This window comes from Pseudophryne corroboree, chromosome 6, assembly GCF_028390025.1.
Source record: "Pseudophryne corroboree isolate aPseCor3 chromosome 6, aPseCor3.hap2, whole genome shotgun sequence".
Classification (NCBI taxonomy): Eukaryota; Metazoa; Chordata; class Amphibia; order Anura; family Myobatrachidae; genus Pseudophryne; species Pseudophryne corroboree.
The window spans coordinates 809,635,746-809,651,821 of record NC_086449.1 but is presented as its reverse complement, the minus strand read 5'-3'; positions in this window follow the sequence as shown (position 1 = coordinate 809,651,821).

The window sequence follows — 16,076 nt, the reverse complement described above, 5'->3', positions numbered from 1 at the left end:
TGCAGTACTGTACACTGCACACCTTGCAGTACTGTACACTGCAAATCTCATAGTACTGTACACTGCAAATCTCATAGTACTGTACACTGCACATCTCATAGTACTGTACACTGCACATCTTGCAGTACTGTACACTGCACATCTCATAGTACTGTACACTGCACATCTTGCAGTACTGTACACTGCACATCTCATAGTACTGTACACTGCACATCTGCCAAATGAAGGAATTTGGAAATACATCACTCCTTTTCAGCACTAAAGACATGGAAAGTTTTATTCTAACACAGATAGAAACTTGCTAAAGGAGATAATTACAGCATAAAACGCCTTTCTTATGTCCTGCTGAGGTAGCTGCAACACAATCATCACAGGGATCTGGCAGAGGGGCAGTGCAGAATTAATCAGGGTGAAGTGTGAATGTGCCCCCTCTCTGCACAACGCCACCGGAAAATCACCTTTTTATTTTTTGTACTGGTTTTCTTAAATCTAGGGTGTAATGAAGCAGCGCAGTGAGGTAAAAATAGTATCTTTTTATTATTTTTTTAACCTGTGGTTGAAATATAGACTGCGGGAATCAAGGGGATTAATCTCAGGAGACTACAGTATGTAAAGTCATCATAACTAGCAGATTTATTATCTCCTACCAAGAGAATGCGTCTTCAGGAATAAATTATCGATCCCCACCGCAGGTCTGATTACAGCACCTAACTGATTTAACTCCTCTGTCCCTCCACAAGATATACAGCATATGTGTAATATACTGTATGGAGACTAGAGATGAGCGCCTGAAATTTTTCGGGTTTTGTGTTTTGGGTTCGGTTCCGCGGCCGTGTTTTGGGTTCGAACGCGTTTTTGCAAAACCTCACCGAATTTTTTTTGTCGGATTCGGGTGTGTTTTGGATTCGGGTGTTTTTTTCAAAAAACACTAAAAAACAGCTTAAATCATAGAATTTGGGGGTCATTTTGATCCCAAAGTATTATTAACCTCAAAAACCATAATTTACACTCATTTTCAGTCTATTCTGAATACCTCACACCTCACAATATTATTTTTAGTCCTAAAATTTGCACCGAGGTCGCTGTGTGAGTAAGATAAGCGACCCTAGTGGCCGACACAAACACCGGGCCCATCTAGGAGTGGCACTGCAGTGTCACGCAGGATGTCCCTTCCAAAAAACCCTCCCCAAACAGCACATGACGCAAAGAAAAAAAGAGGCGCAATGAGGTAGCTGTGTGAGTAAGATTAGCGACCCTAGTGGCCGACACAAACACCGGGCCCATCTAGGAGTGGCACTGCAGTGTCACGCAGGATGGCCCTTCCAAAAAACCCTCCCAAAACAGCACATGACGCAAAGAAAAAAAGAGGCGCAATGAGGTAGCTGTGTGAGTAAGATTAGCGACCCTAGTGGCCGACACAAACACCGGGCCCATCTAGGAGTGGCACTGCAGTGTCACGCAGGATGTCCCTTCCAAAAAACCCTCCCCAAACAGCACATGACGCAAAGAAAAAAAGAGGCGCAATGAGGTAGCTGACTGTGTGAGTAAGATTAGCGACCCTAGTGGCCGACACAAACACCGGGCCCATTTAGGAGTGGCACTGCAGTGTCTCGCAGGATGTCCCTTCCAAAAAACCCTCCCCAATCAGCACATGATGCAAAGAAAAAGAAAAGAAAAAAGAGGTGCAAGATGGAATTGTCCTTGGGCCCTCCCACCCACCCTTATGTTGTATAAACAAAACAGGACATGCACACTTTAACCAACCCATCATTTCAGTGACAGGGTCTGCCACACGACTGTGACTGATATGACGGGTTGGTTTGGACCCCCCCCAAAAAAGAAGCAATTAATCTCTCCTTGCACAAACTGGCTCTACAGAGGCAAGATGTCCACCTCATCATCACCCTCCGATATATCACCGTGTACATCCCCCTCCTCACAGATTATCAATTCGTCCCCACTGGAATCCACCATCTCAGCTCCCTGTGTACTTTGTGGAGGCAATTGCTGCTGGTCAATGTCTCCGCGGAGGAATTGATTATAATTCATTTTAATGAACATCATCTTCTCCACATTTTCTGGATGTAACCTCGTACGCCGATTGCTGACAAGGTGAGCGGCGGCACTAAACACTCTTTCGGAGTACACACTTGTGGGAGGGCAACTTAGGTAGAATAAAGCCAGTTTGTGCAAGGGCCTCCAAATTGCCTCTTTTTCCTGCCAGTATAAGTACGGACTGTGTGACGTGCCTACTTGGATGCGGTCACTCATATAATCCTCCACCATTCTATCAATGTTGAGAGAATCATATGCAGTGACAGTAGACGACATGTCCGTAATCGTTGTCAGGTCCTTCAGTCCGGACCAGATGTCAGCATCAGCAGTCGCTCCAGACTGCCCTGCATCACCGCCAGCGGGTGGGCTCGGAATTCTGAGCCTTTTCCTCGCACCCCCAGTTGCGGGAGAATGTGAAGGAGGAGATGTTGACAGGTCGCGTTCCGCTTGACTTGACAATTTTGTCACCAGCAGGTCTTTCAACCCCAGCAGACTTGTGTCTGCCGGAAAGAGAGATCCAAGGTAGGCTTTAAATCTAGGATCGAGCACGGTGGCCAAAATGTAGTGCTCTGATTTCAACAGATTGACCACCCGTGAATCCTTGTTAAGCGAATTAAGGGCTCCATCCACAAGTCCCACATGCCTAGCGGAATCGCTCCGTGTTAGCTCCTCCTTCAATGTCTCCAGCTTCTTCTGCAAAAGCCTGATGAGGGGAATGACCTGACTCAGGCTGGCAGTGTCTGAACTGACTTCACGTGTGGCAAGTTCAAAGGGCATCAGAACCTTGCACAACGTTGAAATCATTCTCCACTGCGCTTGAGACAGGTGCATTCCACCTACTATATCGTGCTCAATTGTATAGGCTTGAATGGCCTTTTGCTGCTCCTCCAACCTCTGAAGCATATAGAGGGTTGAATTCCACCTCGTTACCACTTCTTGCTTCAGATGATGGCAGGGCAGGTTCAGTAGTTTTTGGTGGTGCTCCAGTCTTCTGTACGTGGTGCCTGTACGCCGAAAGTGTCCCGCAATTCTTCTGGCCACCGACAGCATCTCTTGCACGCCCCTGTCGTTTTTTTAAAAATTCTGCACCACCAAATTCAAGGTATGTGCAAAACATGGGACGTGCTGGAATTTGACCATATTTAATGCACACACAATATTGCTGGCGTTGTCCGATGCCACAAATCCACAGGAGAGTCCAATTGGGGTAAGCCATTCCGCGATGATCTTCCTCAGTTGCCGTAAGAGGTTTTCAGCTGTGTGCGTATTCTGGAAAGCGGTGATACAAAGCGTAGCCTGCCTAGGAAAGAGTTGGCGTTTGCGAGATGCTGCTACTGGTGCCGCCGCTGCTGTTCTTGCGGCGGGAGTCCATACATCTACCCAGTGGGCTGTCACAGTCATATAGTCCTGACCCTGCCCTGCTCCACTTGTCCACATGTCCGTGGTTAAGTGGACATTGGGTACAACTGCATTTTTTAGGACACTGGTGAGTCTTTTTCTGACGTCCGTGTACATTCTCGGTATCGCCTGCCTAGAGAAGTGGAACCTAGATGGTATTTGGTAACGGGGGCACACTGCCTCAATAAATTGTCTAGTTCCCTGTGAACTAACGGCGGATACCGGACGCACGTCTAACACCAACATAGTTGTCAAGGCCTCAGTTATCCGCTTTGCAGCAGGATGACTGCTGTGATATTTCATCTTCCTCGCAAAGGACTGTTGGACAGTCAATTGCTTACTGGAAGTAGTACAAGTGGGCTTACGACTTCCCCTCTGGGATGACCATCGACTCCCAGCAGCAACAACAGCAGCGCCAGCAGCAGTAGGCGTTACACGCAAGGATGCATCGGAGGAATCCCAGGCAGGAGAGGACTCGTCAGAATTGCCAGTGACATGGCCTGCAGGACTATTGGCATTCCTGGGGAAGGAGGAAATTGACACTGAGGGAGTTGGTGGGGTGGTTTGCGTGAGCTTGGTTACAAGAGGAAGGGATTTACTGGTCAGTGGACTGCTTCCGCTGTCGCCCAAAGTTTTTGAACTTGTCACTGACTTATTATGAATGCGCTGCAGGTGACGTATAAGGGAGGATGTTCCGAGGTGGTTAACGTCCTTACCCCTACTTATTACAGCTTGACAAAGGCAACACACGGCTTGACACCTGTTGTCCGCTTTTCTGTTGAAATACCTCCACACTGAAGAGCTGATTTTTTTGGTATTTTCACCAGGCATGTCAACGGCCATATTCCTCCCACGGACAACAGGTGTCTCCCCGGGTGCCTGACTTAAACAAACCACCTCACCATCAGAATCCTCCTGGTCAATTTCCTCCCCAGCGCCAGCAACACCCATATCCTCCTCATCCTGGTGTACTTCAACATCTTCATCTTCAATCTGACTATCAGGAACTGGACTGCGGGTGCTCCTTCCAGCACTTGCAGGGGGCGTGCAAATGGTGGAAGGCGCATGCTCTTCACGTCCAGTGTTGGGAAGGTCAGGCATCGCAACCGACACAATTGGACTCTCCTTGTGGATTTGGGATTTCGAAGAACGCACAGTTCTTTGCGGTGCTTTTGCCAGCTTGAGTCTTTTCAGTTTTCTAGCGAGAGGCTGAGTGCTTCCATCCTCATGTGAAGCTGAACCACTAGCCATGAACATAGGCCAGGGCCTCAGCCGTTCCTTGCCACTCCGTGTGGTAAATGGCATATTGGCAAGTTTACGCTTCTCCTCCGACAATTTTATTTTAGGTTTTGGAGTCCTTTTTTTACTGATATTTGGTGTTTTGGATTTGACATGCTCTGTACTATGACATTGGGCATCGGCCTTGGCAGACGACGTTGCTGGCATTTCATCGTCTCGGCCATGACTAGTGGCAGCAGCTTCAGCACGAGGTGGAAGTGGATCTTGATCTTTCCCTAATTTTGGAACCTCAACATTTTTGTTCTCCATATTTTAATAGGCACAACTAAAAGGCACCTCAGGTAAACAATGGAGATGGATACTAGTATACAATTATGGACTGCCTGTCGAGTGCAGACACAGAGGTAGCCACAGCCGTGAACTACCGTACTGTACTGTGTCTGCTGCTAATATAGACTGGTTGATAAAGAGATGTCTATGTAACTATGTATGTATAAAGAAGAAAGAAAAAAAAACCACGGTTAGGTGGTATACAATTATGGACGGACTGCCTGCCGAGTGCAGACACAGAGGTAGCCACAGCCGTGAACTACCGTACTGTGTCTGCTGCTAATAATATAGACTGGTTGATAAAGAGATGTCGTAGTAGTATGTATGTATAAAGAAGAAAGAAAAAAAAACCACGGTTAGGTGGTATACAATTATGGACGGACTGCCTGCCGAGTGCAGACACAGAGGTAGCCACAGCCGTGAACTACCGTACTGTACTGTGTCTGCTGCTAATATAGACTGGTTGATAAAGAGATGTCTATGTAACTATGTATGTATAAAGAAGAAAGAAAAAAAAACCACGGTTAGGTGGTATACAATTATGGATGGACTGCCTGCCGAGTGCAGACACAGAGGTAGCCACAGCCGTGAACTACCGTACTGTACTGTGTCTGCTGCTAATATAGACTGGTTGATAAAGAGATGTCGTAGTAGTATATATGTATAAAGAAGAAAAAAAAACCACGGTTAGGTGGTATACAATTATGGACGGACTGCCTGCCGAGTGCAGACACAGAGGTAGCCACAGCCGTGAACTACCGTACTGTGTCTGCTGCGACTGGATGATAAATGATATAAAAAATATATATATATCACTACTGCAGCCGGACAGGTATATATTATATATTATATAATGACGGACCTGCTGGACACTGTCTGTCAGCAGAATGAGTTTTATTTTTATAGAATAAAAAAAACAACAACACACAAGTGAAGTCACACGACGAGTGTTTAACTTTTTCAGGCAATCACAATATAAGTATACTACTAACTATACTGGTGGTCAGTGTGGTCAGGTCACTGGTCAGTCGCAGTGGCACTCCTGCAGCAAAAGTGTGCACTGTTTAATTTTAATATAATATTATGTACTCCTGGCTCCTGCTATAACCTATAACTGGCACTGCAGTGCTCCCCAGTCTCCCCCACAATTATAAGCTGTGTGAGCTGAGCAGTCAGACAGATATATAATATATATAGATGATGAAGCACACTGGGCTGAGCCTGAGCAGTGCACACAGATATGGTATGTGACTGAGTCACTGTGTGTATCGCTTTTTTCAGGCAGAGAACGGATATATTAAATAAACTGCACTGTCTGGTGGTCACTCACTATATAATATTATGTACTCCTGGCTCCTGCTATAACCTATAACTGGCACTGCAGTGCTCCCCAGTCTCCCCCACAATTATAAGCTGTGTGAGCTGAGCAGTCAGACAGATATATAATATATATAGATGATGCAGCACACTGGGCTGAGCCTGAGCAGTGCACACAGATATGGTATGTGACTGAGTCACTGTGTGTATCGCTTTTTTCAGGCAGAGAACGGATATATTAAATAAACTGCACTGTCTGGTGGTCACTCACTAGTAAACTCTCTGCACTCTCTACACTTCTACAGTACTCCTCCTAGTCCTAAGCTCCAGTAAATCTCTCTCTCTTATAATCTAAATGGAGAGGATGCCAGCCACGTCCTCTCCCTATCAATCTCAATGCACGTGTGAAAATGGCGGCGACGCGCGGCTCCTTATATAGAATCCGAGTCTCGCGATAGAATCCGAGCCTCGTGAGAATCCGACAGCGTCATGATGACGTTCGGGCGCGCTCGGGTTAACCGAGCAAGGCGGGAAGATCCGAGTCGCTCGGACCCGTGAAAAAAAACATGAAGTTCGGGCGGGTTCGGATTCAGAGAAACCGAACCCGCTCATCTCTAATGGAGACATATATACCGAGATCAAACAAAAGCATTATAGTGGGTGTGTGTATATATTGTATATATATATATAATATATAATATATATATATACACATATATAAAAAGGGCAAGGGCAATCTAACTCTCTCTGCACATGTTACATCTGCTTCCCCCTGTAGTGCAACATGATTTTGCCCATTAGCGTGTTTTTTGGGGGGTTTGCAAACCTGAATAACCCCCTTAGTTGTTTAAATCAATATAACTGACATACTGTACTAGTTAAGCCACCTCTGCTCAAATATGACTATCCTCACAACCTGGCTTGTTAGTGTACCTTGAAGACTATGGTTGGGAACCCCTGTTGACAGATCAGTAATTGGACTCAGTACTTTGGGCAGTTAACTAAACAGTAATGTCTAAGAGAAAAGCATAAAGATATAAAGGAAAGAAGGGGGTAGAGTTTAAAGTGGCAATTTCCCACGGGCAATGTGCTACTTGGACAAATAGGCTCATTTGCACACGAATATAACATCATTGCTAATATAAATCTGTGAGGGGACTGGTAATATAATGATGTGGATGACTGTACTGGTATAATTATGTCAGGAGTGTAACAGTGAAATTGTGCTGGAGACTTTATACCTCATTATAAAGTTACTGGTATTTTGTAGCAGTCGTTCACCGTGTCGCTAGCTATCATGCCTAGTGTTGCAGGATTTTTTTTTTCTGTTTTCCCAACCTTCTCATTTCTGTCCTAATCTTTCTCTTTCTCATATATCCCTCTCATCTCTGTCCTCCCTCCTCCATCTGTCTCTTTCTCATCTCTGTCCCCACGTGTGATCCCTATCATCTCTATTCTCGCTCCCCATCTCTTCCCACCTCTGTCCCTCCCCCACATATCTCTCATCTCCGTCCCTCTCCCCCCCATCTCTCTCAGCTCTGTCCCCCTACTCCCCCATCTCTCTCTATCTCATTTGCTCTCCCTCTCCTGTCACTCTTTTTCACCTCTATCCGCCCTCTCCACTCTGTCTCACATCTCAGCCCCCCCCCACCCTGCTGTCTCATCTCTGTCCCCCCATTTGCCTCTCCCAACTGTCTCTCTCTAATTTTCCCCCTCCTGTCTCTCAATCTCCCCCCCACCTTGCAAATGTGAGAGTTAAGTTGGGAGTGCGTGTCACCTCCAAACATTGACAACATTGCCTTATTTCATCTATTCCTGTGAGCCAATGAGAGCTGTGAGTGGGCGGGACCTTAACTCACTTCAAGGCAGACGTTTAAGTTTATTATATTATAGAAACCCATGATTGTGTCTGCTCCAAACCACAGTCAGTATCCACAAAGGACTGAGTATTCATACATTAACAGCAATCTTGATCTTTACCGGATTTGCCCGGATCAGGGATGTGGTTATTTTGTAATGATTACGCTTTTGTGAATGTCGGGCGGTGCACTTTTGTAAGCATGTTGGGGGGGAATAACTTAGCTCTCTTTTTAAACTACTGCAATGTTGCTGATCCAGCCTCCTCTATTATATTCTATTGCATTTATTATAGCACATATTCATTTTAGGCAGTACTAAATAATTATTTGTCAACAGGATCTAAAATCAGAATTGCTGAAAAAAATATACCAAACAACTTACATGCGCAAGCCTACAAATTTCCGGTACTCGGGGAGTTAACCCCCTTTAAACAAGTTGCCATGGAAACTCATAGAACACATAAATCCACCTCTTTTCTAGTAGCTGAAAGATTAATGAGCGCCAAACCAGACGTGGCAATTGTCACTGAATTACTGACTTTTTTTTTTTACTGATTTTGAGTCCTGGCTGAATTTTAGCATAAGTGGCACTGTAAACATTTACTGGATTGAAGGCGGGCAAAGCCGAACTTTCTTGTTTTAAGATGACAGCCGAAATTTGCAGCTGCCACCTTGCGCTGAGACTGGCGTAAGTGTCTGGCATGTTAGCTATTTCTGTACATTAGAAGTGAGGAAGGCACACTGTGCGTCTGCAGCTGTTGTGGAGGGAGCAGCAGTTTTCTTGTGTGCCCTGCCAACCAAGGGCTGGTACTATACAACAGGGGTAAGCAACATGTGGCACTCCAGCTGCTGTGGCTCTTTGCATCCCAGCGGCATACCCTGCCACAGTATTGGCCTGTCCTAGCAGCTAATCTGTGGCTGGGCATGCTGGGATGATTAGTTCTACAGCAGCTGGAGTGCCGCACGTTGCCTACTATTGCTCTTCAACATATTTTCTAACCATTCACCCTGGCATGGGGAGATGCTGGACAGGAAGGCCCAGGTAGGGGGAGCGGGAGGCATGCTGCAGTTAATGATGTCATAAAATAATTAAGGAGTCTCCCAGTTGACAACAGCCAGAAAGCCACATATTACATGACCCTGATTTATATACCCTGATTTATATACTGTAAGTGAATATTATTAAAGAGGAAACTTTCTCTACCTACCTATTTGCTTCTGCGATCACAAGAAAAATCAACAACAGCTACAACAGTGCCCCCCAGTGGTCAAATTATCTGGAGGATCGAAGAAAACCTGCATTATCCTATATAATAAAAGGCTAACACTGCTCCTCACCTCTATGGGGGGATTCAAGTGTTATGCATGCTGCCAGCCACTAGATGGCGCCCAACAGAGCTGACTGTTATGTTGTTCCATCATGCTGACGGGCTGGTAACTAGTCAGGATATAAATATTAAGCCAATAACTTCTGTGATACCCGGGAAGCCAATAACTTCTGTGATACCCGGAAAACCAATGACTTCTGTGATAACTGGGAAGCCAATAACTTCTGTGATACCCAGGAAACCAACAACTTCTGTGATACCCGGTAAGCCAACAACTTCTGTGATACTTAGGAAGCCAATAACTTCTGTGATACCGGGAAGCCAATAACTTCTGTGATACCAGGGAAGCCAATAACTTCTGTGATACCAGGGTAGCCAATAACTGCTGTGATACCAGGGAAGCCAATAACTTCTGTGATACCAGGGAAGCCAATAACTTATATGATACCAGGGAAGCCAATAACTTCTGTGATACCAGGGAAGCCATTAACTTCTGTGATACGCAGGAAGCCAATAACTTCTGTGATACCAAGGAAGCCAATAACTTCTGTGATACGCAGGAAGCCAATAACTTCTGTGATACCAGGGAAGCCAATAACTTCTGTGATACCAGGGAAGCCAATAACTTCTGTGATACCAGGGAAGCCAATAACTTCTGTGATACGCAGGAAGCCAATAACTTCTGTGATACCAGGGAAGCCAATAACTTCTGTGATACCAGGGAAGCCAATAACTTCTGTGATACCCGGGAAGCCAATAACTTCTGTGATACCAGGGAAGCCAATAACTTCTGTTATACCGGGAAGCCAATAACTTCTGTGATACCAGGGAAGCCAATAACTTCTGTGATACCAGGGAAGCCAATAACTTCTGTGATACCAGGGAAGCCAATAACTTCTGTGATACGCAGGTAGCCAATAACTTCTGTGATACGCAGGAAGACAATAACTTCTGTGATACCAGGGAAGCCAATAACTTCTGTGATACGCAGGAAGCCAATAACTTCTGTGATACCAGGGAAGCCAATAACTTCTGTGATACGCAGGAAGCCAATAACTTCTGTGATACGCAGGAAGCCAATAACTTCTGTGATACGCAGGAAGCCAATAACTTCTGTGATACCAGGGAAGCCAATAACTTCTGTGATACCCGGGAAGCCAATAACTTCTGTGATACGCAGGAAGCCAATAACTTCTGTGGTACCAGGGAAGCCAATAACTTCTGTGATACTAGGGAAGCCAATAACTTCTGTGATACGCAGGTAGCCAATAACTTCTGTGATACGCAGGTAGCCAATAACTTCTGTGATACGCAGGAAGACAATAACTTCTGTGATACCAGGGAGGCCAATAACTTCTGTGATACGCAGGAAGCCAATAACTTCTGTGATACGCAGGAAGCCAATAACTTCTGTGATACCAGGGAAGCCAATAACTTATGTGATCAACGGAAAACCAATAACTTCTGTAATACACTGGTAGCCTTATTTTACATGGCAATTGAATTTTGTGCACCAACATCAGTGGCGTATCTAACTATCTATAATGGGTGCAGGCTGTTCGTGCACACTGGCATCTGGGTCCAGGGGGGCCCACGCTGCACATCTTGCACCTATTTTATCAATCCTTACCCCTCTGGAGGCTCGTGTTGGCAGCAGCAGTGCTACACAAATTACATGGACAATGGCCGCCACTCCATTTTCCCGGAGACCAGTGCAGACGCACTAAAATCGAGCACTGTGCTAGGGTTTACTTAGTGACCCTAGATCTCAGAGTCTGCTGTCCTGCCAGCTATAGGGGGCCCGGATGGAGACTGCACATGGACCCCGTCCTCTATGCACCTCTGGCCAACATACTGGGGCTGATTTAGAGTTAGAAGCAATGCAAATTCAAGAAGTGACCTTGTATCGGGACAAACCATGTTGCAATGCAAGGGGCGCTAATACGGTTATTAATTTCCATGCAGTGTAAATACTGGCGGTCTGTTTAGCCCTCGCATGCTGGACAGCTTTAGTTTTACTTTGCAAGTTAGATTTAAGTATAGACACGCCCCTAGGAGGAAAAAATGTATTGCGCTATCCTCCTTCTCCTTTGTTTTTGGGTTCCTCAATTACATTCTTCGGCCGATCCACTCCTGAGAGGATATTGGATCAGGAAGTGTGGGGTCATTACCTAGGAACAGAGCCAGGATTGAGAACTTGCTTAGAGGAAAGTTAATCTTTCCATATACTCTCCATGTAACCCTTCTTAGCGCCTGATGAAGTTTACTATTGTTTCTATAGACACGCCCAACCCAAACCTAAATGTCTCTGCACATCTTACAGTGCCTCTTCCTGCACGAGATCCATTGTATAGATAGACAGTGTCTAGATAGGCAGGTAGACAGTGCTCAAGGTCAACAGGTACAAGAGGTCGACAAGTTCAAAAGGTCGACATGACAATGGAAATAGCAACCTTGCCCAAAGCGTGACGAGTGAAGTGAGTCCCCCAGGGTACACGTGCAATTATTGTGGTCACATATGATGAAACAGAAAATGACACCCCAAAAAGTAAAACATTTCTGTCAACTTTTTTTGTCAACCATTTCCATGTTGACCTTTGCACCCCTGTTGACCTAATGTCCTGCCCCTTTCAGACTAATTACCGTAGATCTTCTATAGCACACCCCTCCTGCAGTGCAGCATGGTTTTTACCCCGCTGCAAAGTTACTGGCTCGTTTTGGCTTGGCTCCTAACTTAGAATGAGCCCCTCTGTATTCATATAAACACGACTTCCTAAAAATAAACAATGCTGAAGTTCCTGCAAAGTGCGCCGCATAGTCACTAAAACATACACCAGAGGAAATGTTTATAAATCATATTTAAATGAGTTTAGGCTGACAGATTTCTCTCAGAATACATGGAGTGATCCAATTTGTTTGTAAGTAATGCAAACAACGGCGCCATCTGCTATGTAAACAAGACACGCATTGTAGCAATAATGCAAGTTAATTGGCCCAGTTTCCCGTTCTGTAGAGAAAAATCACTAGTGAAATTGGACTTGCTAATAGAACAGAAAAAACTCACATTCTTAATAACTATGGGGGTAATTCTGAGTTGATCGCAGCAGGAATTCTGTTAGCAACTGGGCAAAACCATGTGCAGTGCAGGGGGGGCAGATATAACAATTGCAGAGAGAGTTAGATTTGAGTGGGTTATTTTGTTTCTGTGCAGGGTAAATACTGGCTGCTTTATTTTTACACTGCAATTTAGATTTCAGTTTGAACTCACCACACCCAAATCTTACTCTCTCTGCACATGTTATATCTGCCCCCCTGCAGTGCACATGGTTTTGCCCAACTGTTAACAAATTTGATGCTGCGATCAGCTCAGAATTAGGCCCTTAAGAACATAGCTTAGCGGGGTTGCAAAAGTTTACATAGCCAGATGGACTTGGTGCATTTGGTTGTATAGACTCAATCATGCGCCTCCTGGTAATTATTAGTTATTATCGCTGCTTACTGCGGCAATGGGAAATTAAGGATCACCGGAATTTGCCGAGTTTCACATCCAGGGACAGGGGCTTCTGTAGTAAATACTTTCTAAAACTAAATAACTATTTGCGAGATGAGTAATTCGCCCTTTGGTTAGCAAGAAATTGGGCGTTTTTTTTTTCTTTTGCAGAAACTTTGTTCCTTTCTATACTTAAATATTCTATCCCCGCTTCTCAGGAATATTTACCTGCCAGTGTACAAAACTAAAGGCCAGTACTGACGGGAGAGATGTGTGCTGAGCGACCTAATACAGACCGCTCAGCACACATCTTTCCCCCCACTCAGCACAGCGTGATGTGCTGAGCGAGGAGGGGGGGCGGACGGGGGGGCTGCTCACTTCACACAGCGCTGAAGTGAGCGACCCGCTAGATTGAGCCTGCATGCAGGAGCAATCTAATACCGGCGATAGCGATATGCGCGCGGGGGGGGGGGGGGCAGCAACGGGGGGAGGCGTTCGCGCGCGGGGGGGGCAGCAACGTTCCGTTTCTTAGACGGAGGTTGCCGGGGCGGAGGCGGCAAAACGGGAGCGGCGACTTAAAAATGGGGGTGGGGGGGGCATGGGCGTGATCACGGTGGCTGCGTGACATCACACGCAGCCATCGAGATTGGAAACATGGCGGCTAGCCTCCTGCAGCGATTGCAATTTCTGCTTGATAAAGGGGGGGGGGGGGGCGGAGGGGCGGCGGTCAGCCCTGCAATGGGTGGCAGCCAGCTTGTGATCTCATGGATTGCAAATTCTGCTACTTAGCAGAATTTGCAATCCAACCTGAATCAGGCCCTCTGACTGCTGGCAAATCAATCGCATCCCGTTTCCGTGCAGGGTAAATACTGTCTGCTTAATTTCTACACTGCAATTTAGATTTCAGTTTAAACACCCCACCCAAATCTAACTCTCTCTGCACATGTTACATCTGCCCCACCTGCACTGCACATGGTTTTGCCCAATTGCTAACTTTTTTGGTTTGCTAACAACTCTGAATTACCCCCTATATGCTACAAGCGCTATACGCTGCACTTATGGTACCGCTGAATTCACAGATTTTCGGTCGCAGACTCATAGGTCTTGCGTTCACAAATTTGCGAAACTGGGGAGATAAGGCCGCGATACGGGCGAATTCTAATGCCCGCTGCCGACATATACGCACCGTCTCAACAGCAACTTGCCCCTCCTAAATGCTGGGGTTGAGTTAACTGGATAAACTCTGAGGGGTAGATTTACCTTAGAAGCGTTTTGCCAAAGCTTTGGCCGATAGTTGTAAAACGGCAATAGTAACAAATGCTGAACCAGACGCCTGTCTCAGGGAATTCCATCCTATGTGTGTGGTACAAAAGATCTACAGTTATTAGGTAGACAGCTAACTGGTCGACAGGGTTAAAAGGTTGACAGGTAAAAGGTAGGCAGCATAAAAGGTCGTCAGGGACAAAAGGTCAACAGAGTCCAAAGGTCAACATGGAAATAACGGTCAACACAAGTATTTTATGTTTTCTTGGTGTCATTTTGTATGTTTCATCATCTGTGACCCTGATTAGTGGAAACGTGGACCCTCGCGGGCGTGGTTAATGGCAAACCAAGCAAAAGTTGAAAAAAATGTGAAACCCCCCAAAAAGTGTGTGGACCATTGTCATTTGACCTTTTCAACCTGTTGACATTTGTACCTGTGAACCTGTTGACCCTGTCGACCTATTGCCTGTCTATGTACACTGTCTATCCATAGTCCGGATATCAGTTATTATATAGATATGTATTTTATACAGTATTTTATTAAGTACACCTTATAAATGCTGCAAGGATTCTGTACAACACCATCTCACGCAAAAGGGGAAGAGAACGGAATACATGCGATATCCTGGCGGATGGGATGCCGACGGTCATGTGACCGACACCGGCTGCCAAAAATCCTGAGTATGTTTAAGTATGTTTACCCTCCCCCCTTAACCCCCAACCCTAACCTTCCCTTCCCGCAGCCTAACCTTAAGCCCCACCCCGCAGCCTAACCCTAACCCTCCCCAGGGGTGCCTAGTCCTATCCCCCCTTACCGCAGCCTAACCTTCTCTTCCCCGCAGCCTAACCTTCCCTTCCCCGTAGCCTAACCCTCCCTTCCCCGTAGCCTAACCTTCCCTTCCCCATAGCCTAACCCTCTCTTCCCCGCAGCCTAACCCTCCCTTCCCCGTAGCCTAACCCTCCCTTCCCCGTAGCCTAACCTTCCCTTCCCCGTAGCCTAACCCTCTCTTCCCCGCAGCCTAACCCTCCCTTCCCCGTAGCCTAACCCTCCCTTCCCCGTAGCCTAACCCTCCCTTCCCTGTAGTGTAAACCAACCTCCCCACGCGGCTTACCACTGAGGACTACCAGCAGAGGCCAATCAGGATTCCATTGTTCAGGATCCCGGCATCGGCATTTCAATCCATGTTGGGAAGCCAGGGACGGCATTCTGAGCAGTATTGGGATTCCGGCGTTGGGACTCCGACTGCCGGGATCCCGTACGGATCCCAAGAGAACAATTTTTCACAGTTTCATATAGGTTTTCCTTTTGCCTAATCGCCTGTCTTCTTTCTCGGCAAACAAAAAGGCCACTGACATTCTTATCCACCTCAATCATGTGAGGTTTTCCTTTTTGTGTAAAAAAATAAAATAAAAGCTCTGTACTTAAACCTAAATAATCTCCTGAAGCCTGATGGCCACGTAACATTTCATCTAACAAATGTTATATAATTAGTTCTATATGTCCCTATTTCCTGCAGACTAGATGGGCCAAGTGGTTCTTATCTGCCGTCACACTATGCAAATCACAGGACACAGTGAGAAAGCAAAAATATTATAGCGCCGTATTTATCTATCCCGTTAGACTAACTAAAGGTTATCTGATCTGTAGGAATAATGGGCCTAATTCAGATCCGATCGCTAGGCTGCGTTTTCATACAGCGGGCAATCAGGTCTAAACTGCGCGTGCGTATGCACCGCAATGCGCAGGTGCGTCGCACGGGTACAAAGCGGATCGCCGCTCAGCGATGGGTTTGTGCG